Genomic DNA, 23,729 nt, shown 5'->3' with positions numbered 1-23,729 from the left:
GTTGTGCAGCGGATGCATGCTGGGCCCATAACCAGTTCGTACTGGTTGTGAAAGGTAGACAGTGCCCCAGTGGCCTAATGGATAAGGCACTGGCCTTGGGTTCAAGTCCCATCTGGGGTGGTTGGAAACATTGTGGCCTAGAAGAAGCGTGCTGTGTCCATAACCCAAAGGTCGATGGATCGAAAACATTTTCGGCTAACCAGCTTTTTATAGCATTTAAGTGCGAACAAATATTTTTTTAAAATGCGTAGTTTCATTCCATGTGTAAGTGCCTTTATACATTTTTTTTTAACCTCTTCCATCAGTTCGTATTGGTCATATTGATTACAAATATCCCCAGTGGCCTAAGACACTGGCCTCCTAAGCCATGGATTGTGAGGTTTAGTCTTTGCTGAAGTGGCTGATAGCAGAGTTGTGCAGCGGATGCGTGCTGGGCCCATAACCCAGAGGTTGATGGATCGAAAACATTTTCTGCTAACCAGCTTTTTATAGCATTTAAGTGCAAACAAATATTTTTAAAAAATGCGTAGTTTCATTCCATGTGTAAGTGCCATTATACATTTTTTTTTACCTCTTCCATCAGTTCGTATTGGTCATATTGATTAGACACTGGCCTCCTAAGCCATGGATTGTGAGGTTTAGTCTTTGCTGAAGTGGCTGAAAGCAGAGTTGTGCAGCGGATGCATGCTGGGCCCATAACCAGTTCGTACTGGTTGTGAAAGGTAGACAGTGCCCCAGTGGCCTAATGGATAAGGCACTGGCCTCCTAAGCCAGGAATTGTTGGTTCAAGTCCCATCTGGGGTGGTTGGAGACATTGTGGCCCAGCAGAAGCGTGCTGTGTCCATAACCCAAAGGTCGATGGATCTAAAACATTTTCGGCTAACCAGCTTTTTATAGCATTTAAGTGCGAACAAATATTTTTTTAAAATGCGTAGTTTCATTCCATGTGTAAGTGCCTTTATACATTTTTTTTTTACCTCTTCCATCAGTTCGTATTGGTCATATTGATTACAAATATCCCCAGTGGCCTAAGACACTGGCCTCCTAAGCCATGGATTGTGAGGTTTAGTCTTTGCTGAAGTGGCTGATAGCAGAGTTGTGCAGCGGATGCGTGCTGGGCCCATAACCCAGAGGTTGATGGATCGAAAACATTTTCTGCTAACCAGCTTTTTATAGCATTTAAGTGCAAACAAATATTTTTTAAAAATGCGTAGTTTCATTCCATGTGTAAGTGCCATTATACATTTTTTTTTACCTCTTCCATCAGTTCGTATTGGTCATATTGATTAGACACTGGCCTCCTAAGCCATGGATTGTGAGGTTTAGTCTTTGCTGAAGTGGCTGAAAGCAGAGTTGTGCAGCGGATGCATGCTGGGCCCATAACCAGTTCGTACTGGTTGTGAAAGGTAGACAGTGCCCCAGTGGCCTAATGGATAAGGCACTGGCCTCCTAAGCCAGGAATTGTGGGTTCAAGTCCCATCTGGGGTGGTTGGAAACATTGTGGCCTAGAAGAAGCGTGCTGTGTCCATAACCCAAAGGTCGATGGATCGAAAACATTTTCGGCTAACCAGCTTTTTATAGCATTTAAGTGCGAACAAATATTTTTTTAAAATGCGTAGTTTCATTCCATGTGTAAGTGCCTTTATACATTTTTTTTTAACCTCTTCCATCAGTTCGTATTGGTCATATTGATTACAAATATCCCCAGTGGCCTAAGACACTGGCCTCCTAAGCCATGGATTGTGAGGTTTAGTCTTTGCTGAAGTGGCTGATAGCAGAGTTGTGCAGCGGATGCGTGCTGGGCCCATAACCCAGAGGTTGATGGATCGAAAACATTTTCTGCTAACCAGCTTTTTATAGCATTTAAGTGCAAACAAATATTTTTAAAAAATGCGTAGTTTCATTCCATGTGTAAGTGCCATTATACATTTTTTTTTACCTCTTCCATCAGTTCGTATTGGTCATATTGATTAGACACTGGCCTCCTAAGCCATGGATTGTGAGGTTTAGTCTTTGCTGAAGTGGCTGAAAGCAGAGTTGTGCAGCGGATGCATGCTGGGCCCATAACCAGTTCGTACTGGTTGTGAAAGGTAGACAGTGCCCCAGTGGCCTAATGGATAAGGCACTGGCCTCCTAAGCCAGGAATTGTGGGTTCAAGTCCCATCTGGGGTGGTTGGAAACATTGTGGCCCAGCAGAAGCGTGCTGTGTCCATAACCCAAAGGTCAATGGATCTAAAACATTTTCGGCTAACCAGCTTTTTATAGCATTTAAGTGCGAACAAATATTTTTTTAAAATGCGTAGTTTCATTCCATGTGTAAGTGCCTTTATACATTTTTTTTTTACCTCTTCCATCAGTTCGTATTGGTCATATTGATTACAAATATCCCCAGTGGCCTAAGACACTGGCCTCCTAAGCCATGGATTGTGAGGTTTAGTCTTTGCTGAAGTGGCTGATAGCAGAGTTGTGCAGCGGATGCGTGCTGTGTCCATAACCCAGAGGTTGATGGATCGAAAACATTTTCGGCTAACCAGCTTTTTATAGCATTTAAGTGCAAACAAATATTTTTTTTAAATGTGTAGTTTCATTCCATGTGTAAGTGCCATTATACATTTTTTTTTACCTCTTCCATCAGTTCGTATTGGTCATATTGATTAGACACTGGCCTCCTAAGCCATGGATTGTGAGGTTTAGTCTTTGCTGAAATGGCTGAAAGCAGAGTTGTGCAGCGGATGCATGCTGGGCCCATAACCAGTTCGTACTGGTTGTGAAAGGTAGACAGTGCCCCAGTGGCCTAATGGATAAGGCACTGGCCTTGGGTTCAAGTCCCATCTGGGGTGGTTGGAAACATTGTGGCCTAGAAGAAGCGTGCTGTGTCCATAACCCAAAGGTCGATGGATCGAAAACATTTTCGGCTAACCAGCTTTTTATAGCATTTAAGTGCGAACAAATATTTTTTTAAAATGCGTAGTTTCATTCCATGTGTAAGTGCCTTTATACATTTTTTTTTAACCTCTTCCATCAGTTCGTATTGGTCATATTGATTACAAATATCCCCAGTGGCCTAAGACACTGGCCTCCTAAGCCATGGATTGTGAGGTTTAGTCTTTGCTGAAGTGGCTGATAGCAGAGTTGTGCAGCGGATGCGTGCTGGGCCCATAACCCAGAGGTTGATGGATCGAAAACATTTTCTGCTAACCAGCTTTTTATAGCATTTAAGTGCAAACAAATATTTTTAAAAAATGCGTAGTTTCATTCCATGTGTAAGTGCCATTATACATTTTTTTTTACCTCTTCCATCAGTTCGTATTGGTCATATTGATTAGACACTGGCCTCCTAAGCCATGGATTGTGAGGTTTAGTCTTTGCTGAAGTGGCTGAAAGCAGAGTTGTGCAGCGGATGCATGCTGGGCCCATAACCAGTTCGTACTGGTTGTGAAAGGTAGACAGTGCCCCAGTGGCCTAATGGATAAGGCACTGGCCTCCTAAGCCAGGAATTGTTGGTTCAAGTCCCATCTGGGGTGGTTGGAGACATTGTGGCCCAGCAGAAGCGTGCTGTGTCCATAACCCAAAGGTCGATGGATCTAAAACATTTTCGGCTAACCAGCTTTTTATAGCATTTAAGTGCGAACAAATATTTTTTTAAAATGCGTAGTTTCATTCCATGTGTAAGTGCCTTTATACATTTTTTTTTTACCTCTTCCATCAGTTCGTATTGGTCATATTGATTACAAATATCCCCAGTGGCCTAAGACACTGGCCTCCTAAGCCATGGATTGTGAGGTTTAGTCTTTGCTGAAGTGGCTGATAGCAGAGTTGTGCAGCGGATGCGTGCTGGGCCCATAACCCAGAGGTTGATGGATCGAAAACATTTTCTGCTAACCAGCTTTTTATAGCATTTAAGTGCAAACAAATATTTTTTAAAAATGCGTAGTTTCATTCCATGTGTAAGTGCCATTATACATTTTTTTTTACCTCTTCCATCAGTTCGTATTGGTCATATTGATTAGACACTGGCCTCCTAAGCCATGGATTGTGAGGTTTAGTCTTTGCTGAAGTGGCTGAAAGCAGAGTTGTGCAGCGGATGCATGCTGGGCCCATAACCAGTTCGTACTGGTTGTGAAAGGTAGACAGTGCCCCAGTGGCCTAATGGATAAGGCACTGGCCTCCTAAGCCAGGAATTGTGGGTTCAAGTCCCATCTGGGGTGGTTGGAAACATTGTGGCCCAGCAGAAGCGTGCTGTGTCCATAACCCAAAGGTCGATGGATCTAAAACATTTTCGGCTAACCAGCTTTTTATAGCATTTAAGTGCGAACAAATATTTTTTAAAAATGCGTAGTTTCATTCCATGTGTAAGTGCCATTATACATTTTTTTTTTACCTCTTCCATCAGTTCGTATTGGTCATATTGATTACAAATATCCCCAGTGGCCTAAGACACTGGCCTCCTAAGCCATGGATTGTGAGGTTTAGTCTTTGCTGAAGTGGCTGATAGCAGAGTTGTGCAGCGGATGCGTGCTGGGCCCATAACCCAGAGGTTGATGGATCGAAAACATTTTCTGCTAACCAGCTTTTTATAGCATTTAAGTGCAAACAAATATTTTTAAAAAATGCGTAGTTTCATTCCATGTGTAAGTGCCATTATACATTTTTTTTTACCTCTTCCATCAGTTCGTATTGGTCATATTGATTACAAAGATCCCCAGTGGCCTAAGACACTGGCCTCCTAAGCCATGGATTGTGAGGTTTAGTCTTTGCTGAAGTGGCTGAAAGCAGAGTTGTGCAGCGGATGCGTGCTGGGTTCATAACCCAGAGGTTGATGGATCGAAAACATTTTCTGCTAACCAGCTTTTTATAGCATTTCAGTTCGAACAAATATTTTTTTTAAATGCGTAGTTTCATTCCATGTGTAGGTGCCATTATACTTTTTTTTTTTACCTCTTCCATCAGTTCGTATTGGTCATATTGATTAGACACTGGCCTCCTAAGCCATGGATTGTGAGGTTTTAGTCTTTGCTGAAGTGGCTGAAAGCAGAGTTGTGCAGCGGATGCGTGCTGGGTTCATAACCCAGAGGTTGATGGATCGAAAACATTTTCTGCTAACCAGCTTTTTATAGCATTTAAGTGCAAACAAATATTTAAAAAAAATGCGTAGTTTCATTCCATGTGTAAGTGCCATTATACATTTTTTTTTACCTCTTCCATCAGTTCGTATTGGTCATATTGATTAGACACTGGCCTCCTAAGCCATGGATTGTGAGGTTTAGTCTTTGCTGAAATGGCTGAAAGCAGAGTTGTGCAGCGGATGCATGCTGGGCCCATAACCAGTTCGTACTGGTTGTGAAAGGTAGACAGTGCCCCAGTGGCCTAATGGATAAGGCACTGGCCTCCTAAGCCAGGAATTGTGGGTTCAAGTCCCATCTGGGGTGGTTGGAAACATTGTGGCCTAGCAGAAGCGTGCTGTGTCCATAACCCAAAGGTCGATGGATCGAAAACATTTTCGGCTAACCAGCTTTTTATAGCATTTAAGTGCGAACAAATATTTTTTTAAAATGCGTAGTTTCATTCCATGTGTAAGTGCCTTTATACATTTTTTTTTTACCTCTTCCATCAGTTCGTATTGGTCATATTGATTACAAATATCCCCAGTGGCCTAAGACACTGGCCTCCTAAGCCATGGATTGTGAGGTTTAGTCTTTGCTGAAGTGGCTGATAGCAGAGTTGTGCAGCGGATGCGTGCTGGGCCCATAACCCAGAGGTTGATGGATCGAAAACATTTTCTGCTAACCAGCTTTTTATAGCATTTAAGTTCAAACAAATATTTTTAAAAAATGCGTAGTTTCATTCCATGTGTAAGTGCCATTATACATTTTTTTTTACCTCTTCCATCAGTTCGTATTGGTCATATTGATTACAAAGATCCCCAGTGGCCTAAGACACTGGCCTCCTAAGCCATGGATTGTGAGGTTTAGTCTTTGCTGAAGTGGCTGAAAGCAGAGTTGTGCAGCGGATGCGTGCTGGGTTCATAACCCAGAGGTTGATGGATCGAAAACATTTTCTGCTAACCAGCTTTTTATAGCATTTAAGTTCGAACAAATATTTTTTTTAAATGCGTAGTTTCATTCCATGTGTAGGTGCCATTATACTTTTTTTTTTTACCTCTTCCATCAGTTCGTATTGGTCATATTGATTAGACACTGGCCTCCTAAGCCATGGATTGTGAGGTTTTAGTCTTTGCTGAAGTGGCTGAAAGCAGAGTTGTGCAGCGGATGCGTGCTGGGCCCATAACCCAGAGGTTGATGGATCGAAAACATTTTCTGCTAACCAGCTTTTTATAGCATTTAAGTGCAAACAAATATTTAAAAAAAATGCGTAGTTTCATTCCATGTGTAAGTGCCATTATACATTTTTTTTTACCTCTTCCATCAGTTCGTATTGGTCATATTGATTAGACACTGGCCTCCTAAGCCATGGATTGTGAGGTTTAGTCTTTGCTGAAATGGCTGAAAGCAGAGTTGTGCAGCGGATGCATGCTGGGCCCATAACCAGTTCGTACTGGTTGTGAAAGGTAGACAGTGCCCCAGTGGCCTAATGGATAAGGCACTGGCCTCCTAAGCCAGGAATTGTGGGTTCAAGTCCCATCTGGGGTGGTTGGAAACATTGTGGCCTAGCAGAAGCGTGCTGTGTCCATAACCCAAAGGTCGATGGATCGAAAACATTTTCGGCTAACCAGCTTTTTATAGCATTTAAGTGCGAACAAATATTTTTTTAAAATGCGTAGTTTCATTCCATGTGTAAGTGCCTTTATACATTTTTTTTTTACCTCTTCCATCAGTTCGTATTGGTCATATTGATTACAAATATCCCCAGTGGCCTAAGACACTGGCCTCCTAAGCCATGGATTGTGAGGTTTAGTCTTTGCTGAAGTGGCTGATAGCAGAGTTGTGCAGCGGATGCGTGCTGGGCCCATAACCCAGAGGTTGATGGATCGAAAACATTTTCTGCTAACCAGCTTTTTATAGCATTTAAGTGCAAACAAATATTTTTTAAAAATGCGTAGTTTCATTCCATGTGTAAGTGCCATTATACATTTTTTTTTGCCTCTTCCATCAGTTCGTATTGGTCATATTGATTACAAAGATCCCCAGTGGCCTAAGACACTGGCCTCCTAAGCCATGGATTGTGAGGTTTAGTCTTTGCTGAAGTGGCTGAAAGCAGAGTTGTGCAGCGGATGCGTGCTGGGTTCATAACCCAGAGGTTGATGGATCGAAAACATTTTCTGCTAACCAGCTTTTTATAGCATTTAAGTTCGAACAAATATTTTTTTTAAATGCGTAGTTTCATTCCATGTGTAGGTGCCATTATACTTTTTTTTTTTACCTCTTCCATCAGTTCGTATTGGTCATATTGATTAGACACTGGCCTCCTAAGCCATGGATTGTGAGGTTTTAGTCTTTGCTGAAGTGGCTGAAAGCAGAGTTGTGCAGCGGATGCGTGCTGGGCCCATAACCCAGAGGTTGATGGATCGAAAACATTTTCTGCTAACCAGCTTTTTATAGCATTTAAGTGCAAACAAATATTTAAAAAAAATGCGTAGTTTCATTCCATGTGTAAGTGCCATTATACATTTTTTTTTACCTCTTCCATCAGTTCGTATTGGTCATATTGATTAGACACTGGCCTCCTAAGCCATGGATTGTGAGGTTTAGTCTTTGCTGAAATGGCTGAAAGCAGAGTTGTGCAGCGGATGCATGCTGGGCCCATAACCAGTTCGTACTGGTTGTGAAAGGTAGACAGTGCCCCAGTGGCCTAATGGATAAGGCACTGGCCTCCTAAGCCAGGAATTGTGGGTTCAAGTCCCATCTGGGGTGGTTGGAAACATTGTGGCCTAGCAGAAGCGTGCTGTGTCCATAACCCAAAGGTAAGCCATGGATTGTGAGGTTTTAGTCTTTGCTGAAGTGGCTGAAAGCAGAGTTGTGCAGCGGATGCGTGCTAGGCTAACCCAGCATTTTTTATAGCATTTAAGTGCGAACAAATATTTTTTAAAAATGCGTAGTTTCATTCCATGTGTAAGTGCCATTATACATTTTTTTTTTACCTCTTCCATCAGTTCGTATTGGTCATATTGATTACAAATATCCCCAGTGGCCTAAGACACTGGCCTCCTAAGCCATGGATTGTGAGGTTTAGTCTTTGCTGAAGTGGCTGATAGCAGAGTTGTGCAGCGGATGCGTGCTGGGCCCATAACCCAGAGGTTGATGGATCGAAAACATTTTCTGCTAACCAGCTTTTTATAGCATTTAAGTGCAAACAAATATTTTTAAAAAATGCGTAGTTTCATTCCATGTGTAAGTGCCATTATACATTTTTTTTTACCTCTTCCATCAGTTCGTATTGGTCATATTGATTACAAAGATCCCCAGTGGCCTAAGACACTGGCCTCCTAAGCCATGGATTGTGAGGTTTAGTCTTTGCTGAAGTGGCTGAAAGCAGAGTTGTGCAGCGGATGCGTGCTGGGTTCATAACCCAGAGGTTGATGGATCGAAAACATTTTCTGCTAACCAGCTTTTTATAGCATTTCAGTTCGAACAAATATTTTTTTTAAATGCGTAGTTTCATTCCATGTGTAGGTGCCATTATACTTTTTTTTTTTACCTCTTCCATCAGTTCGTATTGGTCATATTGATTAGACACTGGCCTCCTAAGCCATGGATTGTGAGGTTTTAGTCTTTGCTGAAGTGGCTGAAAGCAGAGTTGTGCAGCGGATGCGTGCTAGGTTCATAACCCAGAGGTTGATGGATCGAAAACATTTTCTGCTAACCAGCTTTTTATAGCATTTAAGTGCGAACAAATATTTTTTTAAAATGCGTAGTTTCATTCCATGTGTAAGTGCCATTATACATTTTTTTTTTACCTCTTCCATCAGTTCGTATTGGTCATATTGATTACAAATATCCCCAGTGGCCTAAGACACTGGCCTCCTAAGCCATGGATTGTGAGGTTTAGTCTTTGCTGAAGTGGCTGAAAGCAGAGTTGTGCAGCGGATGCGTGCTGGGCCCATAACCCAGAGGTTGATGGATCGAAAACATTTTCTGCTAACCAGCTTTTTATAGCATTTAAGTGCAAACAAATATTTTTAAAAAATGCGTAGTTTCATTCCATGTGTAAGTGCCATTATACATTTTTTTTTACCTCTTCCATCAGTTCGTATTGGTCATATTGATTAGACACTGGCCTCCTAAGCCATGGATTGTGAGGTTTAGTCTTTGCTGAAGTGGCTGAAAGCAGAGTTGTGCAGCGGATGCATGCTGGGCCCATAACCAGTTCGTACTGGTTGTGAAAGGTAGACAGTGCCCCAGTGGCCTAATGGATAAGGCACTGGCCTCCTAAGCCAGGAATTGTGGGTTCAAGTCCCATCTGGGGTGGTTGGAAACATTGTGGCCCAGCAGAAGCGTGCTGTGTCCATAACCCAAAGGTCGATGGATCGAAAACATTTTCGGCTAACCAGCTTTTTATAGCATTTAAGTGCGAACAAATATTTTTTTAAAATGCGTAGTTTCATTCCATGTGTAAGTGCCATTATACATTTTTTTTTTACCTCTTCCATCAGTTCGTATTGGTCATATTGATTACAAATATCCCCAGTGGCCTAAGACACTGGCCTCCTAAGCCATGGATTGTGAGGTTTAGTCTTTGCTGAAGTGGCTGATAGCAGAGTTGTGCAGCGGATGCGTGCTGGGCCCATAACCCAGAGGTTGATGGATCGAAAACATTTTCTGCTAACCAGCTTTTTATAGCATTTAAGTGCAAACAAATATTTTTAAAAAATGCGTAGTTTCATTCCATGTGTAAGTGCCATTATACATTTTTTTTTACCTCTTCCATCAGTTCGTATTGGTCATATTGATTACAAAGATCCCCAGTGGCCTAAGACACTGGCCTCCTAAGCCATGGATTGTGAGGTTTAGTCTTTGCTGAAGTGGCTGAAAGCAGAGTTGTGCAGCGGATGCGTGCTGGGTTCATAACCCAGAGGTTGATGGATCGAAAACATTTTCTGCTAACCAGCTTTTTATAGCATTTCAGTTCGAACAAATATTTTTTTTAAATGCGTAGTTTCATTCCATGTGTAGGTGCCATTATACTTTTTTTTTTTACCTCTTCCATCAGTTCGTATTGGTCATATTGATTAGACACTGGCCTCCTAAGCCATGGATTGTGAGGTTTTAGTCTTTGCTGAAGTGGCTGAAAGCAGAGTTGTGCAGCGGATGCGTGCTGGGTTCATAACCCAGAGGTTGATGGATCGAAAACATTTTCTGCTAACCAGCTTTTTATAGCATTTAAGTTCGAACAAATATTTTTTTTAAATGCGTAGTTTCATTCCATGTGTAGGTGCCATTATACTTTTTTTTTTTACCTCTTCCATCAGTTCGTATTGGTCATATTGATTACAAATATCCCCAGTGGCCTAAGACACTGGCCTCCTAAGCCATGGATTGTGAGGTTTAGTCTTTGCTGAAGTGGCTGATAGCAGAGTTGTGTAGCGGATGCGTGCTGGGCCCATAACCCAGAGGTTGATGGATCGAAAACATTTTCTGCTAACCAGCTTTTTATAGCATTTAAGTGCCAACAAATATTTTTAAAAAATGCGTAGTTTCATTCCATGTGTAAGTGCCATTATACATTTTTTTTTGCCTCTTCCATCAGTTCGTATTGGTCATATTGATTACAAATATTCCCAGTGGCCTAAGACACTGGCCTCCTAAGCCATGGATTGTGAGGTTTAGTCTTTGCTGAAGTGGCTGATAGCAGAGTTGTGCAGCGGATGCGTGCTGGGCCCATAACCCAGAGGTTGATGGATCGAAAACATTTTCTGCTAACCAGCTTTTTATAGCATTTAAGTGCAAACAAATATTTTTAAAAAATGCGTAGTTTCATTCCATGTGTAAGTGCCATTATACATTTTTTTTTACCTCTTCCATCAGTTCGTATTGGTCATATTGATTAGACACTGGCCTCCTAAGCCATGGATTGTGAGGTTTAGTCTTTGCTGAAGTGGCTGAAAGCAGAGTTGTGCAGCGGATGCATGCTGGGCCCATAACCAGTTCGTACTGGTTGTGAAAGGTAGACAGTGCCCCAGTGGCCTAATGGATAAGGCACTGGCCTCCTAAGCCAGGAATTGTGGGTTCAAGTCCCATCTGGGGTGGTTGGAAACATTGTGGCCCAGCAGAAGCGTGCTGTGTCCATAACCCAAAGGTCGATGGATCTAAAACATTTTCGGCTAACCAGCTTTTTATAGCATTTAAGTGCGAACAAATATTTTTTTTAAATGCGTAGTTTCATTCCATGTGTAAGTGCCATTATACATTTTTTTTTTACCTCTTCCATCAGTTCGTATTGGTCATATTGATTACAAATATCCCCAGTGGCCTAAGACACTGGCCTCCTAAGCCATGGATTGTGAGGTTTAGTCTTTGCTGAAGTGGCTGATAGCAGAGTTGTGCAGCGGATGCGTGCTGGGCCCATAACCCAGAGGTTGATGGATCGAAAACATTTTCTGCTAACCAGCTTTTTATAGCATTTAAGTGCAAACAAATATTTTTAAAAAATGCGTAGTTTCATTCCATGTGTAAGTGCCATTATACATTTTTTTTTACCTCTTCCATCAGTTCGTATTGGTCATATTGATTACAAAGATCCCCAGTGGCCTAAGACACTGGCCTCCTAAGCCATGGATTGTGAGGTTTAGTCTTTGCTGAAGTGGCTGAAAGCAGAGTTGTGCAGCGGATGCGTGCTGGGTTCATAACCCAGAGGTTGATGGATCGAAAACATTTTCTGCTAACCAGCTTTTTATAGCATTTCAGTTCGAACAAATATTTTTTTTAAATGCGTAGTTTCATTCCATGTGTAGGTGCCATTATACTTTTTTTTTTTACCTCTTCCATCAGTTCGTATTGGTCATATTGATTAGACGCTGGCCTCCTAAGCCATGGATTGTGAGGTTTTAGTCTTTGCTGAAGTGGCTGAAAGCAGAGTTGTGCAGCGGATGCGTGCTGGGTTCATAACCCAGAGGTTGATGGATCGAAAACATTTTCTGCTAACCAGCTTTTTATAGCATTTAAGTTCGAACAAATATTTTTTTTAAATGCGTAGTTTCATTCCATGTGTAGGTGCCATTATAATTTTTTTTTTTACCTCTTCCATCAGTTCGTATTGGTCATATTGATTACAAATATCCCCAGTGGCCTAAGACACTGGCCTCCTAAGCCATGGATTGTGAGGTTTAGTCTTTGCTGAAGTGGCTGATAGCAGAGTTGTGCAGCGGATGCGTGCTGGGCCCATAACCCAGAGGTTGATGGATCGAAAACATTTTCTGCTAACCAGCTTTTTATAGCATTTAAGTGCAAACAAATATTTTTAAAAAATGCGTAGTTTCATTCCATGTGTAAGTGCCATTATACATTTTTTTTTGCCTCTTCCATCAGTTCGTATTGGTCATATTGATTACAAAGATCCCCAGTGGCCTAAGACACTGGCCTCCTAAGCCATGGATTGTGAGGTTTAGTCTTTGCTGAAGTGGCTGAAAGCAGAGTTGTGCAGCGGATGTGTGCTGGGTTCATAACCCAGAGGTTGATGGATCGAAAACATTTTCTGCTAACCAGCTTTTTATAGCATTTAAGTTCGAACAAATATTTTTTTTAAATGCGTAGTTTCATTCCATGTGTAGGTGCCATTATACTTTTTTTTTTTACCTCTTCCATCAGTTCGTATTGGTCATATTGATTAGACACTGGCCTCCTAAGCCATGGATTGTGAGGTTTAGTCTTTGCTGAAGTGGCTGAAAGCAGAGTCGTGCAGCGGATGCATGCTGGGCCCATAACCAGTTCGTACTGGTTGTGGAAGGTAGACAGTGCCCCAGTGGCCTAATGGATAAGGCACTGGCCTCCTAAGCCAGGAATTGTGGGTTCAAGTCCCATCTGGGGTGGTTTGAAACATTGTGGCCCAGCAGAAGTGTGCTGTGTCCATAACCCAAAGGTCGATGGATCGAAAACATTTTTGGCTAACCAGCTTTTTATAGCATTTAAGTGCGAACAAATATTTTTTTTAAATGCGTAGTTTCATTCCATGTGTAAGTGCCATTATACATTTTTTTTTTACCTCTTCCATCAGTTCGTATTGGTCATATTGATTACAAATATCCCCAGTGGCCTAAGACACTGGCCTCCTAAGCCATGGATTGTGAGGTTTAGTCTTTGCTGAAGTGGCTGATAGCAGAGTTGTGCAGCGGATGCGTGCTGGGCCCATAACCCAGAGGTTGATGGATCGAAAACATTTTCTGCTAACCAGCTTTTTATAGCATTTAAGTGCAAACAAATATTTTTAAAAAATGCGTAGTTTCATTCCATGTGTAAGTGCCATTATACATTTTTTTTTGCCTCTTCCATCAGTTCGTATTGGTCATATTGATTACAAAGATCCCCAGTGGCCTAAGACACTGGCCTCCTAAGCCATGGATTGTGAGGTTTAGTCTTTGCTGAAGTGGCTGAAAGCAGAGTTGTGCAGCGGATGTGTGCTGGGTTCATAACCCAGAGGTTGATGGATCGAAAACATTTTCTGCTAACCAGCTTTTTATAGCATTTAAGTTCGAACAAATATTTTTTTTAAATGCGTAGTTTCATTCCATGTGTAAGTGCCATTATACATTTTTTTTTAACCTCTTCCATCAGTTCGTATTGGTCATATTGATTACAAATATCCCCAGTGGCCTAAGACACTGGCCTCCTAAGCCATGGATTGTGAGGTTTAGTCTTTGCTGAAGTGGCTGATAGCAGAGTTGTGCAGCGGATGCGTGCTGGGCCCATAACCCAGAGGTTGATGGATCGAAAACATTTTCTGCTAACCAGCTTTTTATAGCATTTAAGTGCAAACAAATATTTTAAAAAAATGCGTAGTTTCATTCCATGTGTAAGTGCCATTATACATTTTTTTTTACCTCTTCCATCAGTTCGTATTGGTCATATTGATTACAAAGATCCCCAGTGGCCTAAGACACTGGCCTCCTAAGCCATGGATTGTGAGGTTTAGTCTTTGCTGAAGTGGCTGAAAGCAGAGTTGTGCAGCGGATGCGTGCTGGGTTCATAACCCAGAGGTTGATGGATCGAAAACATTTTCTGCTAACCAGCTTTTTATAGCATTTAAGTTCGAACAAATATTTTTTTTAAATGCGTAGTTTCATTCCATGTGTAGGTGCCATTATACTTTTTTTTTTTTACCTCTTCCATCAGTTCGTATTGGTCATATTGATTAGACACTGGCCTCCTAAGCCATGGATTGTGAGGTTTTAGTCTTTGCTGAAGTGGCTGAAAGCAGAGTTGTGCAGCGGATGCGTGCTGGGTTCATAACCCAGAGGTTAATGGATCGAAAACATTTTCTGCTAACCAGCTTTTTATAGCATTTAAGTTCGAACAAATATTTTTTTTAAATGCGTAGTTTCATTCCATGTGTAGGTGCCATTATACTTTTTTTTTTTACCTCTTCCATCAGTTCGTATTGGTCATATTGATTAGACACTGGCCTCCTAAGCCATGGATTGTGAGGTTTAGTCTTTGCTGAAGTGGCTGAAAGCAGAGTTGTGCAGCGGATGTGTGCTGGGTTCATAACCCAGAGGTTGATGGATCGAAAACATTTTCTGCTAACCAGCTTTTTATAGCATTTAAGTTCGAACAAATATTTTTTTTAAATGCGTAGTTTCATTCCATGTGTAGGTGCCATTATACTTTTTTTTTTTACCTCTTCCATCAGTTCGTATTGGTCATATTGATTAGACACTGGCCTCCTAAGCCATGGATTGTGAGGTTTAGTCTTTGCTGAAGTGGCTGAAAGCAGAGTTGTGCAGCGGATGCATGCTGGGCCCATAACCAGTTGGTACTGGTTGTGAAAGGTAGACAGTGCCCCAGTGGCCTAATGGATAAGGCACTGGCCTCCTAAGCCAGGAATTGTGGGTTCAAGTCCCATCTGGGGTGGTTGGAAACATTGTGGCCCAGCAGAAGCGTGCTGTGTCCATAACCCAAAGGTCGATGGATCGAAAACATTTTTGGCTAACCAGCTTTTTATAGCATTTAAGTGCGAACAAATATTTTTTTTAAATGCGTAGTTTCATTCCATGTGTAAGTGCCATTATACATTTTTTTTTTACCTCTTCCATCAGTTCGTATTGGTCATATTGATTACAAATATCCCCAGTGGCCTAAGACACTGGCCTCCTAAGCCATGGATTGTGAGGTTTAGTCTTTGCTGAAGTGGCTGATAGCAGAGTTGTGCAGCGGATGCGTGCTGGGCCCATAACCCAGAGGTTGATGGATCGAAAACATTTTCTGCTAACCAGCTTTTTATAGCATTTAAGTGCAAACAAATATTTTTAAAAAATGCGTAGTTTCATTCCATGTGTAAGTGCCATTATACATTTTTTTTTACCTCTTCCATCAGTTCGTATTGGTCATATTGATTACAAAGATCCCCAGTGGCCTAAGACACTGGCCTCCTAAGCCATGGATTGTGAGGTTTAGTCTTTGCTGAAGTGGCTGAAAGCAGAGTTGTGCAGCGGATGCGTGCTGGGTTCATAACCCAGAGGTTGATGGATCGAAAACATTTTCTGCTAACCAGCTTTTTATAGCATTTCAGTTCGAACAAATATTTTTTTTAAATGCGTAGTTTCATTCCATGTGTAGGTGCCATTATACTTTTTTTTTTTACCTCTTCCATCAGTTCGTATTGGTCATATTGATTAGACGCTGGCCTCCTAAGCCATGGATTGTGAGGTTTTAGTCTTTGCTGAAGTGGCTGAAAGCAGAGTTGTGCAGCGGATGCGTGCTGGGTTCATAACCCAGAGGTTGATGGATCGAAAACATTTTCTGCTAACCAGCTTTTTATAGCATTTAAGTTCGAACAAATATTTTTTTTAAATGCGTAGTTTCATTCCATGTGTAGGTGCCATTATAATTTTTTTTTTTACCTCTTCCATCAGTTCGTATTGGTCATATTGATTACAAATATCCCCAGTGGCCTAAGACACTGGCCTCCTAAGCCATGGATTGTGAGGTTTAGTCTTTGCTGAAGTGGCTGATAGCAGAGTTGTGCAGCGGATGCGTGCTGGGCCCATAACCCAGAGGTTGATGGATCGAAAACATTTTCTGCTAACCAGCTTTTTATAGCATTTAAGTGCAAACAAATATTTTTAAAAAATGCGTAGTTTCATTCCATGTGTAAGTGCCATTATACATTTTTTTTTGCCTCTTCCATCAGTTCGTATTGGTCATATTGATTACAAAGATCCCCAGTGGCCTAAGACACTGGCCTCCTAAGCCATGGATTGTGAGGTTTAGTCTTTGCTGAAGTGGCTGAAAGCAGAGTTGTGCAGCGGATGTGTGCTGGGTTCATAACCCAGAGGTTGATGGATCGAAAACATTTTCTGCTAACCAGCTTTTTATAGCATTTAAGTTCGAACAAATATTTTTTTTAAATGCGTAGTTTCATTCCATGTGTAGGTGCCATTATACTTTTTTTTTTTACCTCTTCCATCAGTTCGTATTGGTCATATTGATTAGACACTGGCCTCCTAAGCCATGGATTGTGAGGTTTAGTCTTTGCTGAAGTGGCTGAAAGCAGAGTCGTGCAGCGGATGCATGCTGGGCCCATAACCAGTTCGTACTGGTTGTGGAAGGTAGACAGTGCCCCAGTGGCCTAATGGATAAGGCACTGGCCTCCTAAGCCAGGAATTGTGGGTTCAAGTCCCATCTGGGGTGGTTTGAAACATTGTGGCCCAGCAGAAGTGTGCTGTGTCCATAACCCAAAGGTCGATGGATCGAAAACATTTTTGGCTAACCAGCTTTTTATAGCATTTAAGTGCGAACAAATATTTTTTTTAAATGCGTAGTTTCATTCCATGTGTAAGTGCCATTATACATTTTTTTTTTACCTCTTCCATCAGTTCGTATTGGTCATATTGATTACAAATATCCCCAGTGGCCTAAGACACTGGCCTCCTAAGCCATGGATTGTGAGGTTTAGTCTTTGCTGAAGTGGCTGATAGCAGAGTTGTGCAGCGGATGCGTGCTGGGCCCATAACCCAGAGGTTGATGGATCGAAAACATTTTCTGCTAACCAGCTTTTTATAGCATTTAAGTGCAAACAAATATTTTTAAAAAATGCGTAGTTTCATTCCATGTGTAAGTGCCATTATACATTTTTTTTTGCCTCTTCCATCAGTTCGTATTGGTCATATTGATTACAAAGATCCCCAGTGGCCTAAGACACTGGCCTCCTAAGCCATGGATTGTGAGGTTTAGTCTTTGCTGAAGTGGCTGAAAGCAGAGTTGTGCAGCGGATGTGTGCTGGGTTCATAACCCAGAGGTTGATGGATCGAAAACATTTTCTGCTAACCAGCTTTTTATAGCATTTAAGTTCGAACAAATATTTTTTTTAAATGCGTAGTTTCATTCCATGTGTAAGTGCCATTATACATTTTTTTTTAACCTCTTCCATCAGTTCGTATTGGTCATATTGATTACAAATATCCCCAGTGGCCTAAGACACTGGCCTCCTAAGCCATGGATTGTGAGGTTTAGTCTTTGCTGAAGTGGCTGATAGCAGAGTTGTGCAGCGGATGCGTGCTGGGCCCATAACCCAGAGGTTGATGGATCGAAAACATTTTCTGCTAACCAGCTTTTTATAGCATTTAAGTGCAAACAAATATTTTAAAAAAATGCGTAGTTTCATTCCATGTGTAAGTGCCATTATACATTTTTTTTTACCTCTTCCATCAGTTCGTATTGGTCATATTGATTACAAAGATCCCCAGTGGCCTAAGACACTGGCCTCCTAAGCCATGGATTGTGAGGTTTAGTCTTTGCTGAAGTGGCTGAAAGCAGAGTTGTGCAGCGGATGCGTGCTGGGTTCATAACCCAGAGGTTGATGGATCGAAAACATTTTCTGCTAACCAGCTTTTTATAGCATTTAAGTTCGAACAAATATTTTTTTTAAATGCGTAGTTTCATTCCATGTGTAGGTGCCATTATACTTTTTTTTTTTTTACCTCTTCCATCAGTTCGTATTGGTCATATTGATTAGACACTGGCCTCCTAAGCCATGGATTGTGAGGTTTTAGTCTTTGCTGAAGTGGCTGAAAGCAGAGTTGTGCAGCGGATGCGTGCTGGGTTCATAACCCAGAGGTTAATGGATCGAAAACATTTTCTGCTAACCAGCTTTTTATAGCATTTAAGTTCGAACAAATATTTTTTTTAAATGCGTAGTTTCATTCCATGTGTAGGTGCCATTATACTTTTTTTTTTTACCTCTTCCATCAGTTCGTATTGGTCATATTGATTAGACACTGGCCTCCTAAGCCATGGATTGTGAGGTTTAGTCTTTGCTGAAGTGGCTGAAAGCAGAGTTGTGCAGCGGATGTGTGCTGGGTTCATAACCCAGAGGTTGATGGATCGAAAACATTTTCTGCTAACCAGCTTTTTATAGCATTTAAGTTCGAACAAATATTTTTTTTAAATGCGTAGTTTCATTCCATGTGTAGGTGCCATTATACTTTTTTTTTTTACCTCTTCCATCAGTTCGTATTGGTCATATTGATTAGACACTGGCCTCCTAAGCCATGGATTGTGAGGTTTAGTCTTTGCTGAAGTGGCTGAAAGCAGAGTTGTGCAGCGGATGCATGCTGGGCCCATAACCAGTTCGTACTGGTTGTGAAAGGTAGACAGTGCCCCAGTGGCCTAATGGATAAGGCACTGGGCTCCTAAGCCAGGAATTGTGGGTTCAAGTCCCATCTGGGGTGGTTGGAAACATTGTGGCCCAGCAGAAGCGTGCTGTGTCCATAACCCAAAGGTCGATGGATCGAAAACATTTTTGGCTAACCAGCTTTTTATAGCATTTAAGTGCGAACAAATATTTTTTTTAAATGCGTAGTTTCATTCCATGTGTAAGTGCCATTATACATTTTTTTTTTACCTCTTCCATCAGTTCGTATTGGTCATATTGATTACAAATATCCCCAGTGGCCTAAGACACTGGCCTCCTAAGCCATGGATTGTGAGGTTTAGTCTTTGCTGAAGTGGCTGATAGCAGAGTTGTGCAGCGGATGCGTGCTGGGCCCATAACCCAGAGGTTGATGGATCGAAAACATTTTCTGCTAACCAGCTTTTTATAGCATTTAAGTGCAAACAAATATTTTTAAAAAATGCGTAGTTTCATTCCATGTGTAAGTGCCATTATACATTTTTTTTTACCTCTTCCATCAGTTCGTATTGGTCATATTGATTACAAAGATCCCCAGTGGCCTAAGACACTGGCCTCCTAAGCCATGGATTGTGAGGTTTAGTCTTTGCTGAAGTGGCTGAAAGCAGAGTTGTGCAGCGGATGCGTGCTGGGTTCATAACCCAGAGGTTGATGGATCGAAAACATTTTCTGCTAACCAGCTTTTTATAGCATTTCAGTTCGAACAAATATTTTTTTTAAATGCGTAGTTTCATTCCATGTGTAGGTGCCATTATACTTTTTTTTTTTACCTCTTCCATCAGTTCGTATTGGTCATATTGATTAGACGCTGGCCTCCTAAGCCATGGATTGTGAGGTTTTAGTCTTTGCTGAAGTGGCTGAAAGCAGAGTTGTGCAGCGGATGCGTGCTGGGTTCATAACCCAGAGGTTGATGGATCGAAAACATTTTCTGCTAACCAGCTTTTTATAGCATTTAAGTTCGAACAAATATTTTTTTTAAATGCGTAGTTTCATTCCATGTGTAGGTGCCATTATAATTTTTTTTTTTACCTCTTCCATCAGTTCGTATTGGTCATATTGATTACAAATATCCCCTGTGGCCTAAGACACTGGCCTCCTAAGCCATGGATTGTGAGGTTTAGTCTTTGCTGAAGTGGCTGATAGCAGAGTTGTGCAGCGGATGCGTGCTGGGCCCATAACCCAGAGGTTGATGGATCGAAAACATTTTCTGCTAACCAGCTTTTTATAGCATTTAAGTGCAAACAAATATTTTTAAAAAATGCGTAGTTTCATTCCATGTGTAAGTGCCATTATACATTTTTTTTTGCCTCTTCCATCAGTTCGTATTGGTCATATTGATTACAAAGATCCCCAGTGGCCTAAGACACTGGCCTCCTAAGCCATGGATTGTGAGGTTTAGTCTTTGCTGAAGTGGCTGAAAGCAGAGTTGTGCAGCGGATGTGTGCTGGGTTCATAACCCAGAGGTTGATGGATCGAAAACATTTTCTGCTAACCAGCTTTTTATAGCATTTAAGTTCGAACAAATATTTTTTTTAAATGCGTAGTTTCATTCCATGTGTAGGTGCCATTATACTTTTTTTTTTTACCTCTTCCATCAGTTCGTATTGGTCATATTGATTAGACACTGGCCTCCTAAGCCATGGATTGTGAGGTTTAGTCTTTGCTGAAGTGGCTGAAAGCAGAGTCGTGCAGCGGATGCATGCTGGGCCCATAACCAGTTCGTACTGGTTGTGGAAGGTAGACAGTACCCCAGTGGCCTAATGGATAAGGCACTGGCCTCCTAAGCCAGGAATTGTGGGTTCAAGTCTCATCTGGGGTGGTTTGAAACATTGTGGCCCAGCAGAAGTGTGCTGTGTCCATAACCCAAAGGTCGATGGATCGAAAACATTTTTGGCTAACCAGCTTTTTATAGCATTTAAGTGCGAACAAATATTTTTTTTAAATGCGTAGTTTCATTCCATGTGTAAGTGCCATTATACATTTTTTTTTTACCTCTTCCATCAGTTCGTATTGGTCATATTGATTACAAATATCCCCAGTGGCCTAAGACACTGGCCTCCTAAGCCATGGATTGTGAGGTTTAGTCTTTGCTGAAGTGGCTGATAGCAGAGTTGTGCAGCGGATGCGTGCTGGGCCCATAACCCAGAGGTTGATGGATCGAAAACATTTTCTGCTAACCAGCTTTTTATAGCATTTAAGTTCGAACAAATATTTTTTTTAAATGCGTAGTTTCATTCCATGTGTAGGTGCCATTATACTTTTTTTTTTTTACCTCTTCCATCAGTTCGTATTGGTCATATTGATTAGACACTGGCCTCCTAAGCCATGGATTGTGAGGTTTTAGTCTTTGCTGAAGTGGCTGAAAGCAGAGTTGTGCAGCGGATGCGTGCTGGGTTCATAACCCAGAGGTTAATGGATCGAAAACATTTTCTGCTAACCAGCTTTTTATAGCATTTAAGTTCGAACAAATATTTTTTTTAAATGCGTAGTTTCATTCCATGTGTAGGTGCCATTATACTTTTTTTTTTTACCTCTTCCATCAGTTCGTATTGGTCATATTGATTAGACACTGGCCTCCTAAGCCATGGATTGTGAGGTTTAGTCTTTGCTGAAGTGGCTGAAAGCAGAGTTGTGCAGCGGATGTGTGCTGGGTTCATAACCCAGAGGTTGATGGATCGAAAACATTTTCTGCTAACCAGCTTTTTATAGCATTTAAGTTCGAACAAATATTTTTTTTAAATGCGTAGTTTCATTCCATGTGTAGGTGCCATTATACTTTTTTTTTTTACCTCTTCCATCAGTTCGTATTGGTCATATTGATTAGACACTGGCCTCCTAAGCCATGGATTGTGAGGTTTAGTCTTTGCTGAAGTGGCTGAAAGCAGAGTTGTGCAGCGGATGCATGCTGGGCCCATAACCAGTTGGTACTGGTTGTGAAAGGTAGACAGTGCCCCAGTGGCCTAATGGATAAGGCACTGGCCTCCTAAGCCAGGAATTGTGGGTTCAAGTCCCATCTGGGGTGGTTGGAAACATTGTGGCCCAGCAGAAGCGTGCTGTGTCCATAACCCAAAGGTCGATGGATCGAAAACATTTTTGGCTAACCAGCTTTTTATAGCATTTAAGTGCGAACAAATATTTTTTTTAAATGCGTAGTTTCATTCCATGTGTAAGTGCCATTATACATTTTTTTTTTACCTCTTCCATCAGTTCGTATTGGTCATATTGATTACAAATATCCCCAGTGGCCTAAGACACTGGCCTCCTAAGCCATGGATTGTGAGGTTTAGTCTTTGCTGAAGTGGCTGATAGCAGAGTTGTGCAGCGGATGCGTGCTGGGCCCATAACCCAGAGGTTGATGGATCGAAAACATTTTCTGCTAACCAGCTTTTTATAGCATTTAAGTGCAAACAAATATTTTTAAAAAATGCGTAGTTTCATTCCATGTGTAGTGCCATTATACATTTTTTTTTACCTCTTCCATCAGTTCGTATTGGTCATATTGATTACAAAGATCCCCAGTGGCCTAAGACACTGGCCTCCTAAGCCATGGATTGTGAGGTTTAGTCTTTGCTGAAGTGGCTGAAAGCAGAGTTGTGCAGCGGATGCGTGCTGGGTTCATAACCCAGAGGTTGATGGATCGAAAACATTTTCTGCTAACCAGCTTTTTATAGCATTTCAGTTCGAACAAATATTTTTTTTAAATGCGTAGTTTCATTCCATGTGTAGGTGCCATTATACTTTTTTTTTTTACCTCTTCCATCAGTTCGTATTGGTCATATTGATTAGACACTGGCCTCCTAAGCCATGGATTGTGAGGTTTTAGTCTTTGCTGAAGTGGCTGAAAGCAGAGTTGTGCAGCGGATGCGTGCTGGGTTCATAACCCAGAGGTTGATGGATCGAAAACATTTTCTGCTAACCAGCTTTTTATAGCATTTAAGTTCGAACAAATATTTTTTTTAAATGCGTAGTTTCATTCCATGTGTAGGTGCCATTATAATTTTTTTTTTTACCTCTTCCATCAGTTCGTATTGGTCATATTGATTACAAATATCCCCTGTGGCCTAAGACACTGGCCTCCTAAGCCATGGATTGTGAGGTTTAGTCTTTGCTGAAGTGGCTGATAGCAGAGTTGTGCAGCGGATGCGTGCTGGGCCCATAACCCAGAGGTTGATGGATCGAAAACATTTTCTGCTAACCAGCTTTTTATAGCATTTAAGTGCAAACAAATATTTTTAAAAAATGCGTAGTTTCATTCCATGTGTAAGTGCCATTATACATTTTTTTTTGCCTCTTCCATCAGTTCGTATTGGTCATATTGATTACAAAGATCCCCAGTGGCCTAAGACACTGGCCTCCTAAGCCATGGATTGTGAGGTTTAGTCTTTGCTGAAGTGGCTGAAAGCAGAGTTGTGCAGCGGATGTGTGCTGGGTTCATAACCCAGAGGTTGATGGATCGAAAACATTTTCTGCTAACCAGCTTTTTATAGCATTTAAGTTCGAACAAATATTTTTTTTAAATGCGTAGTTTCATTCCATGTGTAGGTGCCATTATACTTTTTTTTTTTACCTCTTCCATCAGTTCGTATTGGTCATATTGATTAGACACTGGCCTCCTAAGCCATGGATTGTGAGGTTTAGTCTTTGCTGAAGTGGCTGAAAGCAGAGTTGTGCAGCGGATGCATGCTGGGCCCATAACCAGTTCGTACTGGTTGTGGAAGGTAGACAGTGCCCCAGTGGCCTAATGGATAAGGCACTGGCCTCCTAAGCCAGGAATTGTGGGTTCAAGTCCCATCTGGGGTGGTTTGAAACATTGTGGCCCAGCAGAAGTGTGCTGTGTCCATAACCCAAAGGTCGATGGATCGAAAACTTTTTTGGCTAACCAGCTTTTTATAGCATTTAAGTGCGAACAAATATTTTTTTTAAATGCGTAG

At 41.4% G+C, this 23,729-nt stretch overlaps 13 non-coding genes across 13 annotated transcripts; all 13 read left to right on the top strand.

Moving 5' to 3' along the window:
• The first annotated feature begins 1,415 nt into the window (after positions 1 to 1,415).
• trnar-ccu (transfer RNA arginine (anticodon CCU)) lies at positions 1,416 to 1,488 on the top strand. Its single transcript has one exon. It is a non-coding gene; the product is annotated as a tRNA-Arg (tRNA).
• A 611-nt stretch (positions 1,489 to 2,099) lies between these two features.
• On the top strand, positions 2,100 to 2,172 carry trnar-ccu (transfer RNA arginine (anticodon CCU)). Its single transcript has one exon. It is a non-coding gene; the product is annotated as a tRNA-Arg (tRNA).
• Positions 2,173 to 4,135: 1,963 nt separating this feature from the next.
• On the top strand, positions 4,136 to 4,208 carry trnar-ccu (transfer RNA arginine (anticodon CCU)). The gene has a single exon. It is a non-coding gene; the product is annotated as a tRNA-Arg (tRNA).
• Positions 4,209 to 5,356: 1,148 nt separating this feature from the next.
• Positions 5,357 to 5,429, top strand: trnar-ccu (transfer RNA arginine (anticodon CCU)). The gene has a single exon. It is a non-coding gene; the product is annotated as a tRNA-Arg (tRNA).
• Positions 5,430 to 6,577: 1,148 nt separating this feature from the next.
• Positions 6,578 to 6,650, top strand: trnar-ccu (transfer RNA arginine (anticodon CCU)). Its single transcript has one exon. It is a non-coding gene; the product is annotated as a tRNA-Arg (tRNA).
• Positions 6,651 to 7,798: 1,148 nt separating this feature from the next.
• trnar-ccu (transfer RNA arginine (anticodon CCU)) lies at positions 7,799 to 7,871 on the top strand. Its single transcript has one exon. It is a non-coding gene; the product is annotated as a tRNA-Arg (tRNA).
• A 1,481-nt stretch (positions 7,872 to 9,352) lies between these two features.
• On the top strand, positions 9,353 to 9,425 carry trnar-ccu (transfer RNA arginine (anticodon CCU)). Its single transcript has one exon. It is a non-coding gene; the product is annotated as a tRNA-Arg (tRNA).
• A 1,705-nt stretch (positions 9,426 to 11,130) lies between these two features.
• On the top strand, positions 11,131 to 11,203 carry trnar-ccu (transfer RNA arginine (anticodon CCU)). The gene has a single exon. It is a non-coding gene; the product is annotated as a tRNA-Arg (tRNA).
• A 1,706-nt stretch (positions 11,204 to 12,909) lies between these two features.
• trnar-ccu (transfer RNA arginine (anticodon CCU)) lies at positions 12,910 to 12,982 on the top strand. The gene has a single exon. It is a non-coding gene; the product is annotated as a tRNA-Arg (tRNA).
• Positions 12,983 to 14,947: 1,965 nt separating this feature from the next.
• trnar-ccu (transfer RNA arginine (anticodon CCU)) lies at positions 14,948 to 15,020 on the top strand. The gene has a single exon. It is a non-coding gene; the product is annotated as a tRNA-Arg (tRNA).
• Positions 15,021 to 16,726: 1,706 nt separating this feature from the next.
• Positions 16,727 to 16,799, top strand: trnar-ccu (transfer RNA arginine (anticodon CCU)). Its single transcript has one exon. It is a non-coding gene; the product is annotated as a tRNA-Arg (tRNA).
• A 4,948-nt stretch (positions 16,800 to 21,747) lies between these two features.
• Positions 21,748 to 21,820, top strand: trnar-ccu (transfer RNA arginine (anticodon CCU)). Its single transcript has one exon. It is a non-coding gene; the product is annotated as a tRNA-Arg (tRNA).
• Positions 21,821 to 23,525: 1,705 nt separating this feature from the next.
• On the top strand, positions 23,526 to 23,598 carry trnar-ccu (transfer RNA arginine (anticodon CCU)). The gene has a single exon. It is a non-coding gene; the product is annotated as a tRNA-Arg (tRNA).
• The last annotated feature ends 131 nt before the right edge of the window (positions 23,599 to 23,729 follow it).

The sequence above is a fragment of the Oncorhynchus clarkii genome, chromosome 7, assembly GCF_045791955.1.
Source record: "Oncorhynchus clarkii lewisi isolate Uvic-CL-2024 chromosome 7, UVic_Ocla_1.0, whole genome shotgun sequence".
NCBI classification, from domain to species: domain Eukaryota; kingdom Metazoa; phylum Chordata; class Actinopteri; order Salmoniformes; family Salmonidae; genus Oncorhynchus; species Oncorhynchus clarkii.
Note: the sequence above shows the minus strand (reverse complement) of the source record. Positions and strands in the feature narration are given on the sequence as shown.